Genomic DNA, 14,467 nt, shown 5'->3' with positions numbered 1-14,467 from the left:
GGAGGCCTCTGAACCTCTCCTTAAAGTGACCCTCGGCTCGCTTCCGGTGAGCACGTCGGGGTTATGAATATTGAATGAGGGGCGGAGCTCTGAAAGTAGGTGTGGACTGGGCGGGCCCCCCGCTGGGCCCTGACCGGCCAGTCCCGCCGCCCTTCCGGGAGCTGCTCAGTTGGCCGGCTGACTCCGTGGAACCCAGGCGACTCTTCTCGCTATGGAGGGGACGAGCAGCCCGAGAGACTCTCTGCCAAGAGAAGCCCGACGCAGGAGGGTTGTTCTGAGCTCGAGTCAAAAGGGTGCTCTGCAAGCATCGTTTGAGCAGAACCCCTACCCTGGTATAGCGGCCAGAGAAGAACTGGCTGAAGCAATTGGCATTCCAGAATGTAGAATTCAGATTTGGTTTCAAAACCAGAGAACACGACAGCTGAGGCCGAGTCGACTCAAGTCCCGAGGCTCCTCAGCTGAACAGCAAGTGCAGACTGAGGAAGGGCCTCGTCCTCACGCTCAGGAACGCGTCCCCAAGGAAGGCCGACGAAAGCGCACGGCCATCACCGGCGCCCAAGCCAGGATCCTCATTGAAGCTTTTGAGAAGAATCGGTTTCCTGGAATTGCCACCAGGGAAGAGCTGGCTACACAAACAGGCCTCCCGGAGGCCAGAATTCAAATCTGGTTTCAGAACCGAAGATCTCGGCACCCAGGCCAGAAGAGCCCAGGCGGAGCCGTGAATTTCCTGGCAGAAGGCTCAAGTGGGACACCTGACGTGAGTGTTCAGCTGCAGCCGAGCCACCTGTGCACCGCGCCCAGCGTGTCTGCTCACGCTCCTCCCTGCCCTCGTTTCGGCGGCAACCCGCTGCCATCGGGAGAAGCGTTGGCCCCACTGCACCCGGCCTTTGGTCCTTGGGAAGCGCCCTCTGGGGGCCGCGTGAGCCGGGCGGCGGGGCTCACGATGGTCCAGCCCAGCCAGCCTGTGCCTGCTGGAGAGATGTCTCACGGTCCGGTCACTCTCGTGAGCCACGCGTCAACAGCACCCATACTAGGAGTGGGGCTCTCGCACACTCAGACCCCTGTGTGGCCCCAATACCACAGCGGACGCCAGGATGACCAAGGCACCGGAGACCCTGGCCTGGCCGTATTGCCCTTGAAGGCCTCTTGTCAGCCACAAGCTGGTCGCCCTCAGCAACTGTGGCAGGCCCTGGCTCAGCAAGACACCTCCCACCAGAGGCAATGCTCGAGGGCAGGGCACCAGGGTGTGATGCTCCAATGGACCGCCGGAGAAGCCACCCCCTCAGCAGCCTGTACACGCCTAGGTGGCCGTGTGGCAGCAGCAGGCACTGCCGAAGCAGGAGCCAACTCAGCCGCCCCAGCAAGCTGACCAGCACTCCGCAGGAAGCCCCAGCCTCCTCGATCAGCTCCTCTGGAGCCCAGAGTTTCAGGAAAGTGCCGAAGCCTTTCTGAATCTGGAGACAGAGGGGAACGACCCTCCGTCATCACCTGAACCGCCCCTCAGCGAAGGAGAATTTCAGGCTCTGCTAGACGTGCTGCAAAGCTCACTGGAAAGTCCACTGTAGGGGGAACAAGGCTTTCTTCCCAACACCCCCACGCGGACCTCTTTGGTTTGGCTTGCCTTGGCTTGGCTTTTTCATGCAGAATCGGTTCGGTGCGAAGAAGGATGAACCAGGAGCACATCGTGTTTGGGAGCAGGACGGAGGCAGGAACCAGCAGCAAGCACTCGGCAGGCCCGAGAGAGTCTCTGTAGTCATTGCTGTGGGCAGGGCTCAACTCGTGTTCTCACTTCCTGGCCTCAACGATTGTTTCGGGGCACCGGAGCGGCGCCGGGGACACCGTGGGCAAAGGGCCACGGGCGCTTTCACTGAATTCTGAGGAGAACAAGCACTTGCATGGCAAACGGAACCTCCTCTGTGGAGTGCTTCCCTTCCTGGCTACTTGGGCCAGGTCCAAACAGGAAGCAATCCAAGTGGGGAAGAATAGGTCTCAAGGACAAACACTCACATTGTTTTTGTCGTTCTGGCCGCTTTGCAGGTTGTAGTGGGTTGAGTGGTGTCCCCCCAGAACTCATTGGAGCTTGAAAAGTTTTCCCCAAATGTTATGTATCAGAAAGAGCCTCCACTGTGAGCGCTAAGAGGGTGGGCTATCCCATTATGGTAGTTGGGAGGTGGGGCCGTGAAGAGGTGATCGGATTGTAGGACCAGGCAGTAGTGAGTGGATTCAAAACGGTGGTCAGGGGCGAGCTTCTGAGGGCTTTCCAAGAGGAGAGTCTGTCTTTCTCTCTCTCTGCCCTCTGCTCTGCTCTGCTCTCTCCGCTTCCACCGTCGTGCAGTGGGAGAGCCCTGGGTCACTGTCCACACCAGCAGAGGGGACTTTGGGCGTCCCAGCCTCCGCAAGAGGAAGCAGTCAATTTCTTCTTCTTTAAAACACACCGAGTTCAGCGGACTTGGTTTTAAGCACGAAAAACGCACTAATAGAGAATTCGAGCCTGAAAGCGGGGGGGGGGGGTGGGGAGGCAACGGAGAAGACGGGGCGCGGATGGGGTCGGATGGACATGCCGTAGGTCCTTTCTGGTCTGTGCACGACCTGAAGGCGTCTTGTTGGTAGCTCTGAGAGTTGGAAACGAAACGTGGGAGTGTACTTGTAGAGCCATCTCGTAAGAATTGACTCCCCAGGCTAGGATCCGAAGAAAAGACTTGTCTCCCCGAGAGTGTGAGTGGGCATCTTCCGGGGTGTGTGTGCCTGGGGCGGAGCGGGCACGTAGGGTTAAAAGTTGAATCTGAACACGATAACGGAGAGAAAATGCCAGGGCAGTTCCATTAGCAGTCCTCGCAATCCTTGACGAGAGCATGCGAAAGGCAGTCTTCCCAAACCGGAGGCATTTTTCACGTATTGACGTGCCCGTTAACTCCCAGAGCTTTCCGTTCTCCTGCTGAATCAAGTATCGCTCTCCTCGAAACTTCCTGGATGTCCTGCTTTATCTGAGTCTTTCCCTTTCATTTCAAGTGGTACGTTCCAAAACGACATCACGGACCCTCCACCGTTAGGGGAGTTTGCACTTTTCCATTAAAAGTAGGCTTCAAAGCTCAATGTGACTTCGTTGGTTCACTTTACTGAGACCTCTCTCGACTTCCGTCCTTCCTACTGTCTTTATCCACCTGCATCGTCTTCTGTTCTCATGAACGAGCGAAAACCCCGTCAAAGTCCCAGCTCTAGTCCATGCCGTCTGAGGACTGACGTGCCATTTGGGGATTTCTAGCTACACACCGTCTTGCGGCCAAGATCGGCACAGGTGACTTCGGGTGCTTTAGCGGAGGGATTTTCGCGTTCGTCAGTATACATCGCAAGTGCCGGGAAGACCCGTACTCACTCTTCACTGCTCCGTTTCTCTCACTCTTCAAAGATCCTTTTCTTCAGAATGGTGACTCGAGGAAGGAGCCGGTGAGAGTCTCTCTCTTCCTCTGTCTGTCGGCAGGTCTGTGTCACGCGTCGGGACACACACGTGCACACACACACGCACACCCTCTGAAGGTAGCGTCCCAGATCCTCCTTGAAGAAACGGGAAACGGTATTGCAGAGTCCTGGGAGCGTTCCGTTCGTTGTCTCGCCTTTCCTTCTTTCCTTCCCTCCTCCTTTCTTTCTTCTGTCTTCTTTCCTTCTGCCTTGTGTTTGCTTCTTCGATGTTGAGGCAAGAAACTTTGTTCATCAAGGGAAGGGACTTTGGATTTTACCTCCCTTGTTCCATCTCACTTGATCCCCACACCGCCGTGACCCCAAGCCCTCCGTGTCAAGAGGCCCAACTTGTCCGTGGGCGCACGCATCCATCACGCATGTCCTCACGTAGCAAGCAAAAGCAGGAGAGGATGCCCACGGGCGGCTGGTTTTCTTTCCTCGAAAGCTTGCAGACGGAGGTCGCATTTCCTGTTGTCTGGTTTTGTCAGGTGACTGGCCTCGGCCATACCTTGTGGTTTCATGAGACTGGTTGCCCTCTGTCCAGGATGCGATGCCGATCGGTAACATCGCTGGTTCGACCCGGGGAAGCAGTCACCAGTATCCAGTTTCCTCACAGGTCATTTCACAAATTTCAGCCAATTGATTTGCCGACAAAGTGAAAGTGTTCCAGGGGAAGCCGAGGAGAGTGAGTAAAGAACTCATGGCAGTAGTGGCAGTCCTTGATTTGGAGAATGCCACCACCCATCAACATGAAGAGAGGAGAGTCCTTTGAACGTACTGGGAACCCAAAGGATTCGATATGTCTCAGCGAGGTCGCCCACCATCCAAGTGATCTTTGGAAAAGAATTGCGTGTGACGCAGAAGTATTTGGAGGCCTCTGAACCTCTCCTTAAAGTGACCCTCGGCTCGCTTCCGGTGAGCACGTCGGGGTTATGAATATTGAATGAGGGGCGGAGCTCTGAAAGTAGGTGTGGACTGGGCGGGCCCCCCGCTGGGCCCTGACCGGCCAGTCCCGCCGCCCTTCCGGGAGCTGCTCAGTTGGCCGGCTGACTCCGTGGAACCCAGGCGACTCTTCTCGCTATGGAGGGGACGAGCAGCCCGAGAGACTCTCTGCCAAGAGAAGCCCGACGCAGGAGGGTTGTTCTGAGCTCGAGTCAAAAGGGTGCTCTGCAAGCATCGTTTGAGCAGAACCCCTACCCTGGTATAGCGGCCAGAGAAGAACTGGCTGAAGCAATTGGCATTCCAGAATGTAGAATTCAGATTTGGTTTCAAAACCAGAGAACACGACAGCTGAGGCCGAGTCGACTCAAGTCCCGAGGCTCCTCAGCTGAACAGCAAGTGCAGACTGAGGAAGGGCCTCGTCCTCACGCTCAGGAACGCGTCCCCAAGGAAGGCCGACGAAAGCGCACGGCCATCACCGGCGCCCAAGCCAGGATCCTCATTGAAGCTTTTGAGAAGAATCGGTTTCCTGGAATTGCCACCAGGGAAGAGCTGGCTACACAAACAGGCCTCCCGGAGGCCAGAATTCAAATCTGGTTTCAGAACCGAAGATCTCGGCACCCAGGCCAGAAGAGCCCAGGCGGAGCCGTGAATTTCCTGGCAGAAGGCTCAAGTGGGACACCTGACGTGAGTGTTCAGCTGCAGCCGAGCCACCTGTGCACCGCGCCCAGCGTGTCTGCTCACGCTCCTCCCTGCCCTCGTTTCGGCGGCAACCCGCTGCCATCGGGAGAAGCGTTGGCCCCACTGCACCCGGCCTTTGGTCCTTGGGAAGCGCCCTCTGGGGGCCGCGTGAGCCGGGCGGCGGGGCTCACGATGGTCCAGCCCAGCCAGCCTGTGCCTGCTGGAGAGATGTCTCACGGTCCGGTCACTCTCGTGAGCCACGCGTCAACAGCACCCATACTAGGAGTGGGGCTCTCGCACACTCAGACCCCTGTGTGGCCCCAATACCACAGCGGACGCCAGGATGACCAAGGCACCGGAGACCCTGGCCTGGCCGTATTGCCCTTGAAGGCCTCTTGTCAGCCACAAGCTGGTCGCCCTCAGCAACTGTGGCAGGCCCTGGCTCAGCAAGACACCTCCCACCAGAGGCAATGCTCGAGGGCAGGGCACCAGGGTGTGATGCTCCAATGGACCGCCGGAGAAGCCACCCCCTCAGCAGCCTGTACACGCCGAGGTGGCCGTGTGGCAGCAGCAGGCACTGCCGAAGCAGGAGCCAACTCAGCCGCCCCAGCAAGCTGACCAGCACTCCGCAGGAAGCCCCAGCCTCCTCGATCAGCTCCTCTGGAGCCCAGAGTTTCAGGAAAGTGCCGAAGCCTTTCTGAATCTGGAGACAGAGGGGAACGACCCTCCGTCATCACCTGAACCGCCCCTCAGCGAAGGAGAATTTCAGGCTCTGCTAGACGTGCTGCAAAGCTCACTGGAAAGTCCACTGTAGGGGGAACAAGGCTTTCTTCCCAACACCCCCACGCGGACCTCTTTGGTTTGGCTTGCCTTGGCTTGGCTTTTTCATGCAGAATCGGTTCGGTGCGAGGAAGGATGAACCAGGAGCACATCGTGTTTGGGAGCAGGACGGAGGCAGGAACCAGCAGCAAGCACTCGGCAGGCCCGAGAGAGTCTCTGTAGTCATTGCTGTGGGCAGGGCTCAACTCGTGTTCTCACTTCCTGGCCTCAACGATTGTTTCGGGGCACCGGAGCGGCGCCGGGGACACCGTGGGCAAAGGGCCACGGGCGCTTTCACTGAATTCTGAGGAGAACAAGCACTTGCATGGCAAACGGAACCTCCTCTGTGGAGTGCTTCCCTTCCTGGCTACTTGGCCCAGGTCCAAACAGGAAGCAATCCAAGTGGGGAAGAATAGGTCTCAAGGACAAACACTCACATTGTTTTTGTCGTTCTGGCCGCTTTGCAGGTTGTAGTGGGTTGAGTGGTGTCCCCCCAGAACTCATTGGAGCTTGAAAAGTTTTCCCCAAATGTTATGTATCAGAAAGAGCCTCCACTGTGAGCGCTAAGAGGGTGGGCTATCCCATTATGGTAGTTGGGAGGTGGGGCCGTGAAGAGGTGATCGGATTGTAGGACCAGGCAGTAGTGAGTGGATTCAAAACGGTGGTCAGGGGCGAGCTTCTGAGGGCTTTCCAAGAGGAGAGTCTGTCTTTCTCTCTCTCTGCCCTCTGCTCTGCTCTGCTCTCTCCGCTTCCACCGTCGTGCAGTGGGAGAGCCCTGGGTCACTGTCCACACCAGCAGAGGGGACTTTGGGCGTCCCAGCCTCCGCAAGAGGAAGCAGTCAATTTCTTCTTCTTTAAAACACACCGAGTTCAGCGGACTTGGTTTTAAGCACGAAAAACGCACTAATAGAGAATTCGAGCCTGAAAGCGGGGGGGGTGGGGGGTGGGGAGGCAACGGAGAAGACGGGGCGCGGATGGGGTCGGATGGACATGCCGTAGGTCCTTTCTGGTCTGTGCACGACCTGAAGGCGTCTTGTTGGTAGCTCTGAGAGTTGGAAACGAAACGTGGGAGTGTACTTGTAGAGCCATCTCGTAAGAATTGACTCCCCAGGCTAGGATCTGAAGAAAAGACTTGTCTCCCCGAGAGTGTGAGTGGGCATCTTCCGGGGTGTGTGTGCCTGGGGCGGAGCGGGCACGTAGGGTTAAAAGTTGAATCTGAACACGATAACGGAGAGAAAATGCCAGGGCAGTTCCATTAGCAGTCCTCGCAATCCTTGACGAGAGCATGCGAAAGGCAGTCTTCCCAAACCGGAGGCATTTTTCACGTATTGACGTGCCCGTTAACTCCCAGAGCTTTCCGTTCTCCTGCTGAATCAAGTATCGCTCTCCTCGAAACTTCCTGGATGTCCTGCTTTATCTGAGTCTTTCCCTTTCATTTCAAGTGGTACGTTCCAAAACGACATCACGGACCCTCCACCGTTAGGGGAGTTTGCACTTTTCCATTAAAAGTAGGCTTCAAAGCTCAATGTGACTTCGTTGGTTCACTTTACTGAGACCTCTCTCGACTTCCGTCCTTCCTACTGTCTTTATCCACCTGCATCGTCTTCTGTTCTCATGAACGAGCGAAAACCCCGTCAAAGTCCCAGCTCTAGTCCATGCCGTCTGAGGACTGACGTGCCATTTGGGGATTTCTAGCTACACACCGTCTTGCGGCCAAGATCGGCACAGGTGACTTCGGGTGCTTTAGCGGAGGGATTTTCGCGTTCGTCAGTATACATCGCAAGTGCCGGGAAGACCCGTACTCACTCTTCACTGCTCCGTTTCTCTCACTCTTCAAAGATCCTTTTCTTCAGAATGGTGACTCGAGGAAGGAGCCAGTGAGAGTCTCTCTCTTCCTCTGTCTGTCGGCAGGTCTGTGTCACGCGTCGGGACACACACGTGCACACACACACGCACACCCTCTGAAGGTAGCGTCCCAGATCCTCCTTGAAGAAACGGGAAACGGTATTGCAGAGTCCTGGGAGCGTTCCGTTCGTTGTCTCGCCTTTCCTTCTTTCCTTCCCTCCTCCTTTCTTTCTTCTGTCTTCTTTCCTTCTGCCTTGTGTTTGCTTCTTCGATGTTGAGGCAAGAAACTTTGTTCATCAAGGGAAGGGACTTTGGATTTTACCTCCCTTGTTCCATCTCACTTGATCCCCACACCGCCGTGACCCCAAGCCCTCCGTGTCAAGAGGCCCAACTTGTCCGTGGGCGCACGCATCCATCACGCATGTCCTCACGTAGCAAGCAAAAGCAGGAGAGGATGCCCACGGGCGGCTGGTTTTCTTTCCTCGAAAGCTTGCAGACGGAGGTCGCATTTCCTGTTGTCTGGTTTTGTCAGGTGACTGGCCTCGGCCATACCTTGTGGTTTCATGAGACTGGTTGCCCTCTGTCCAGGATGCGATGCCGATCGGTAACATCGCTGGTTCGACCCGGGGAAGCAGTCACCAGTATCCAGTTTCCTCACAGGTCATTTCACAAATTTCAGCCAATTGATTTGCCGACAAAGTGAAAGTGTTCCAGGGGAAGCCGAGGAGAGTGAGTAAAGAACTCATGGCAGTAGTGGCAGTCCTTGATTTGGAGAATGCCACCACCCATCAACATGAAGAGAGGAGAGTCCTTTGAACGTACTGGGAACCCAAAGGATTCGATATGTCTCAGCGAGGTCGCCCACCATCCAAGTGATCTTTGGAAAAGAATTGCGTGTGACGCAGAAGTATTTGGAGGCCTCTGAACCTCTCCTTAAAGTGACCCTCGGCTCGCTTCCGGTGAGCACGTCGGGGTTATGAATATTGAATGAGGGGCGGAGCTCTGAAAGTAGGTGTGGACTGGGCGGGCCCCCCGCTGGGCCCTGACCGGCCAGTCCCGCCGCCCTTCCGGGAGCTGCTCAGTTGGCCGGCTGACTCCGTGGAACCCAGGCGACTCTTCTCGCTATGGAGGGGACGAGCAGCCCGAGAGACTCTCTGCCAAGAGAAGCCCGACGCAGGAGGGTTGTTCTGAGCTCGAGTCAAAAGGGTGCTCTGCAAGCATCGTTTGAGCAGAACCCCTACCCTGGTATAGCGGCCAGAGAAGAACTGGCTGAAGCAATTGGCATTCCAGAATGTAGAATTCAGATTTGGTTTCAAAACCAGAGAACACGACAGCTGAGGCCGAGTCGACTCAAGTCCCGAGGCTCCTCAGCTGAACAGCAAGTGCAGACTGAGGAAGGGCCTCGTCCTCACGCTCAGGAACGCGTCCCCAAGGAAGGCCGACGAAAGCGCACGGCCATCACCGGCGCCCAAGCCAGGATCCTCATTGAAGCTTTTGAGAAGAATCGGTTTCCTGGAATTGCCACCAGGGAAGAGCTGGCTACACAAACAGGCCTCCCGGAGGCCAGAATTCAAATCTGGTTTCAGAACCGAAGATCTCGGCACCCAGGCCAGAAGAGCCCAGGCGGAGCCGTGAATTTCCTGGCAGAAGGCTCAAGTGGGACACCTGACGTGAGTGTTCAGCTGCAGCCGAGCCACCTGTGCACCGCGCCCAGCGTGTCTGCTCACGCTCCTCCCTGCCCTCGTTTCGGCGGCAACCCGCTGCCATCGGGAGAAGCGTTGGCCCCACTGCACCCGGCCTTTGGTCCTTGGGAAGCGCCCTCTGGGGGCCGCGTGAGCCGGGCGGCGGGGCTCACGATGGTCCAGCCCAGCCAGCCTGTGCCTGCTGGAGAGATGTCTCACGGTCCGGTCACTCTCGTGAGCCACGCGTCAACAGCACCCATACTAGGAGTGGGGCTCTCGCACACTCAGACCCCTGTGTGGCCCCAATACCACAGCGGACGCCAGGATGACCAAGGCACCGGAGACCCTGGCCTGGCCGTATTGCCCTTGAAGGCCTCTTGTCAGCCACAAGCTGGTCGCCCTCAGCAACTGTGGCAGGCCCTGGCTCAGCAAGACACCTCCCACCAGAGGCAATGCTCGAGGGCAGGGCACCAGGGTGTGATGCTCCAATGGACCGCCGGAGAAGCACCCCCTCAGCAGCCTGTACACGCCGAGGTGGCCGTGTGGCAGCAGCAGGCACTGCCGAAGCAGGAGCCAACTCAGCCGCCCCAGCAAGCTGACCAGCACTCCGCAGGAAGCCCCAGCCTCCTCGATCAGCTCCTCTGGAGCCCAGAGTTTCAGGAAAGTGCCGAAGCCTTTCTGAATCTGGAGACAGAGGGGAACGACCCTCCGTCATCACCTGAACCGCCCCTCAGCGAAGGAGAATTTCAGGCTCTGCTAGACGTGCTGCAAAGCTCACTGGAAAGTCCACTGTAGGGGGAACAAGGCTTTCTTCCCAACACCCCCACGCAGACCTCTTTGGTTTGGCTTGCCTTGGCTTGGCTTTTTCATGCAGAATCGGTTCGGTGCGAGGAAGGATGAACCAGGAGCACATCGTGTTTGGGAGCAGGACGGAGGCAGGAACCAGCAGCAAGCACTCGGCAGGCCCGAGAGAGTCTCTGTAGTCATTGCTGTGGGCAGGGCTCAACTCGTGTTCTCACTTCCTGGCCTCAACGATTGTTTCGGGGCACCGGAGCGGCGCCGGGGACACCGTGGGCAAAGGGCCACGGGCGCTTTCACTGAATTCTGAGGAGAACAAGCACTTGCATGGCAAACGGAACCTCCTCTGTGGAGTGCTTCCCTTCCTGGCTACTTGGGCCAGGTCCAAACAGGAAGCAATCCAAGTGGGGAAGAATAGGTCTCAAGGACAAACACTCACATTGTTTTTGTCGTTCTGGCCGCTTTGCAGGTTGTAGTGGGTGGAGTGGTGTCCCCCCAGAACTCATTGGAGCTTGAAAAGTTTTCCCCAAATGTTATGTATCAGAAAGAGCCTCCACTGTGAGCGCTAAGAGGGTGGGCTATCCCATTATGGTAGTTGGGAGGTGGGGCCGTGAAGAGGTGATCGGATTGTAGGACCAGGCAGTAGTGAGTGGATTCAAAACGGTGGTCAGGGGCGAGCTTCTGAGGGCTTTCCAAGAGGAGAGTCTGTCTTTCTCTCTCTCTGCCCTCTGCTCTGCTCTGCTCTCTCCGCTTCCACCGTCGTGCAGTGGGAGAGCCCTGGGTCACTGTCCACACCAGCAGAGGGGACTTTGGGCGTCCCAGCCTCCGCAAGAGGAAGCAGTCAATTTCTTCTTCTTTAAAACACACCGAGTTCAGCGGACTTGGTTTTAAGCACGAAAAACGCACTAATAGAGAATTCGAGCCTGAAAGCAGGGGGTGGGGGGTGGGGAGGCAACGGAGAAGACGGGGCGCGGATGGGGTCGGATGGACATGCCGTAGGTCCTTTCTGGTCTGTGCACGACCTGAAGGCGTCTTGTTGGTAGCTCTGAGAGTTGGAAACGAAACGTGGGAGTGTACTTGTAGAGCCATCTCGTAAGAATTGACTCCCCAGGCTAGGATCCGAAGAAAAGACTTGTCTCCCCGAGAGTGTGAGTGGGCATCTTCCGGGGTGTGTGTGCCTGGGGCGGAGCGGGCACGTAGGGTTAAAAGTTGAATCTGAACACGATAACGGAGAGAAAATGCCAGGGCAGTTCCATTAGCAGTCCTCGCAATCCTTGACGAGAGCATGCGAAAGGCAGTCTTCCCAAACCGGAGGCATTTTTCACGTATTGACGTGCCCGTTAACTCCCAGAGCTTTCCGTTCTCCTGCTGAATCAAGTATCGCTCTCCTCGAAACTTCCTGGATGTCCTGCTTTATCTGAGTCTTTCCCTTTCATTTCAAGTGGTACATTCCAAAACGACATCACGGACCCTCCACCGTTAGGGGAGTTTGCACTTTTCCATTAAAAGTAGGCTTCAAAGCTCAATGTGACTTCGTTGGTTCACTTTACTGAGACCTCTCTCGACTTCCGTCCTTCCTACTGTCTTTATCCACCTGCATCGTCTTCTGTTCTCATGAACGAGCGAAAACCCCGTCAAAGTCCCAGCTCTAGTCCATGCCGTCTGAGGACTGACGTGCCATTTGGGGATTTCTAGCTACACACCGTCTTGCGGCCAAGATCGGCACAGGTGACTTCGGGTGCTTTAGCGGAGGGATTTTCGCGTTCGTCAGTATACATCGCAAGTGCCGGGAAGACCCGTACTCACTCTTCACTGCTCCGTTTCTCTCACTCTTCAAAGATCCTTTTCTTCAGAATGGTGACTCGAGGAAGGAGCCAGTGAGAGTCTCTCTCTTCCTCTGTCTGTCGGCAGGTCTGTGTCACGCGTCGGGACACACACGTGCACACACACACGCACACCCTCTGAAGGTAGCGTCCCAGATCCTCCTTGAAGAAACGGGAAACGGTATTGCAGAGTCCTGGGAGCGTTCCGTTCGTTGTCTCGCCTTTCCTTCTTTCCTTCCCTCCTCCTTTCTTTCTTCTGTCTTCTTTCCTTCTGCCTTGTGTTTGCTTCTTCGATGTTGAGGCAAGAAACTTTGTTCATCAAGGGAAGGGACTTTGGATTTTACCTCCCTTGTTCCATCTCACTTGATCCCCACACCGCCGTGACCCCAAGCCCTCCGTGTCAAGAGGCCCAACTTGTCCGTGGGCGCACGCATCCATCACGCATGTCCTCACGTAGCAAGCAAAAGCAGGAGAGGATGCCCACGGGCGGCTGGTTTTCTTTCCTCGAAAGCTTGCAGACGGAGGTCGCATTTCCTGTTGTCTGGTTTTGTCAGGTGACTGGCCTCGGCCATACCTTGTGGTTTCATGAGACTGGTTGCCCTCTGTCCAGGATGCGATGCCGATCGGTAACATCGCTGGTTCGACCCGGGGAAGCAGTCACCAGTATCCAGTTTCCTCACAGGTCATTTCACAAATTTCAGCCAATTGATTTGCCGACAAAGTGAAAGTGTTCCAGGGGAAGCCGAGGAGAGTGAGTAAAGAACTCATGGCAGTAGTGGCAGTCCTTGATTTGGAGAATGCCACCACCCATCAACATGAAGAGAGGAGAGTCCTTTGAACGTACTGGGAACCCAAAGGATTCGATATGTCTCAGCGAGGTCGCCCACCATCCAAGTGATCTTTGGAAAAGAATTGCGTGTGACGCAGAAGTATTTGGAGGCCTCTGAACCTCTCCTTAAAGTGACCCTCGGCTCGCTTCCGGTGAGCACGTCGGGGTTATGAATATTGAATGAGGGGCGGAGCTCTGAAAGTAGGTGTGGACTGGGCGGGCCCCCCGCTGGGCCCTGACCGGCCAGTCCCGCCGCCCTTCCGGGAGCTGCTCAGTTGGCCGGCTGACTCCGTGGAACCCAGGCGACTCTTCTCGCTATGGAGGGGACGAGCAGCCCGAGAGACTCTCTGCCAAGAGAAGCCCGACGCAGGAGGGTTGTTCTGAGCTCGAGTCAAAAGGGTGCTCTGCAAGCATCGTTTGAGCAGAACCCCTACCCTGGTATAGCGGCCAGAGAAGAACTGGCTGAAGCAATTGGCATTCCAGAATGTAGAATTCAGATTTGGTTTCAAAACCAGAGAACACGACAGCTGAGGCCGAGTCGACTCAAGTCCCGAGGCTCCTCAGCTGAACAGCAAGTGCAGACTGAGGAAGGGCCTCGTCCTCACGCTCAGGAACGCGTCCCCAAGGAAGGCCGACGAAAGCGCACGGCCATCACCGGCGCCCAAGCCAGGATCCTCATTGAAGCTTTTGAGAAGAATCGGTTTCCTGGAATTGCCACCAGGGAAGAGCTGGCTACACAAACAGGCCTCCCGGAGGCCAGAATTCAAATCTGGTTTCAGAACCGAAGATCTCGGCACCCAGGCCAGAAGAGCCCAGGCGGAGCCGTGAATTTCCTGGCAGAAGGCTCAAGTGGGACACCTGACGTGAGTGTTCAGCTGCAGCCGAGCCACCTGTGCACCGCGCCCAGCGTGTCTGCTCACGCTCCTCCCTGCCCTCGTTTCGGCGGCAACCCGCTGCCATCGGGAGAAGCGTTGGCCCCACTGCACCCGGCCTTTGGTCCTTGGGAAGCGCCCTCTGGGGGCCGCGTGAGCCGGGCGGCGGGGCTCACGATGGTCCAGCCCAGCCAGCCTGTGCCTGCTGGAGAGATGTCTCACGGTCCGGTCACTCTCGTGAGCCACGCGTCAACAGCACCCATACTAGGAGTGGGGCTCTCGCACACTCAGACCCCTGTGTGGCCCCAATACCACAGCGGACGCCAGGATGACCAAGGCACCGGAGACCCTGGCCTGGCCGTATTGCCCTTGAAGGCCTCTTGTCAGCCACAAGCTGGTCGCCCTCAGCAACTGTGGCAGGCCCTGGCTCAGCAAGACACCTCCCACCAGAGGCAATGCTCGAGGGCAGGGCACCAGGGTGTGATGCTCCAATGGACCGCCGGAGAAGCACCCCCTCAGCAGCCTGTACACGCCGAGGTGGCCGTGTGGCAGCAGCAGGCACTGCCGAAGCAGGAGCCAACTCAGCCGCCCCAGCAAGCTGACCAGCACTCCGCAGGAAGCCCCAGCCTCCTCGATCAGCTCCTCTGGAGCCCAGAGTTTCAGGAAAGTGCCGAAGCCTTTCTGAATCTGGAGACAGAGGGGAACGACCCTCCGTCATCACCT

This window comes from Cynocephalus volans, chromosome 7 (assembly GCF_027409185.1).
Source record: "Cynocephalus volans isolate mCynVol1 chromosome 7, mCynVol1.pri, whole genome shotgun sequence".
Lineage (NCBI taxonomy): Eukaryota > Metazoa > Chordata > Mammalia > Dermoptera > Cynocephalidae > Cynocephalus > Cynocephalus volans.
The sequence above is the reverse complement of the archived record's forward strand: the minus strand, read 5'-3'. Positions refer to the sequence as shown.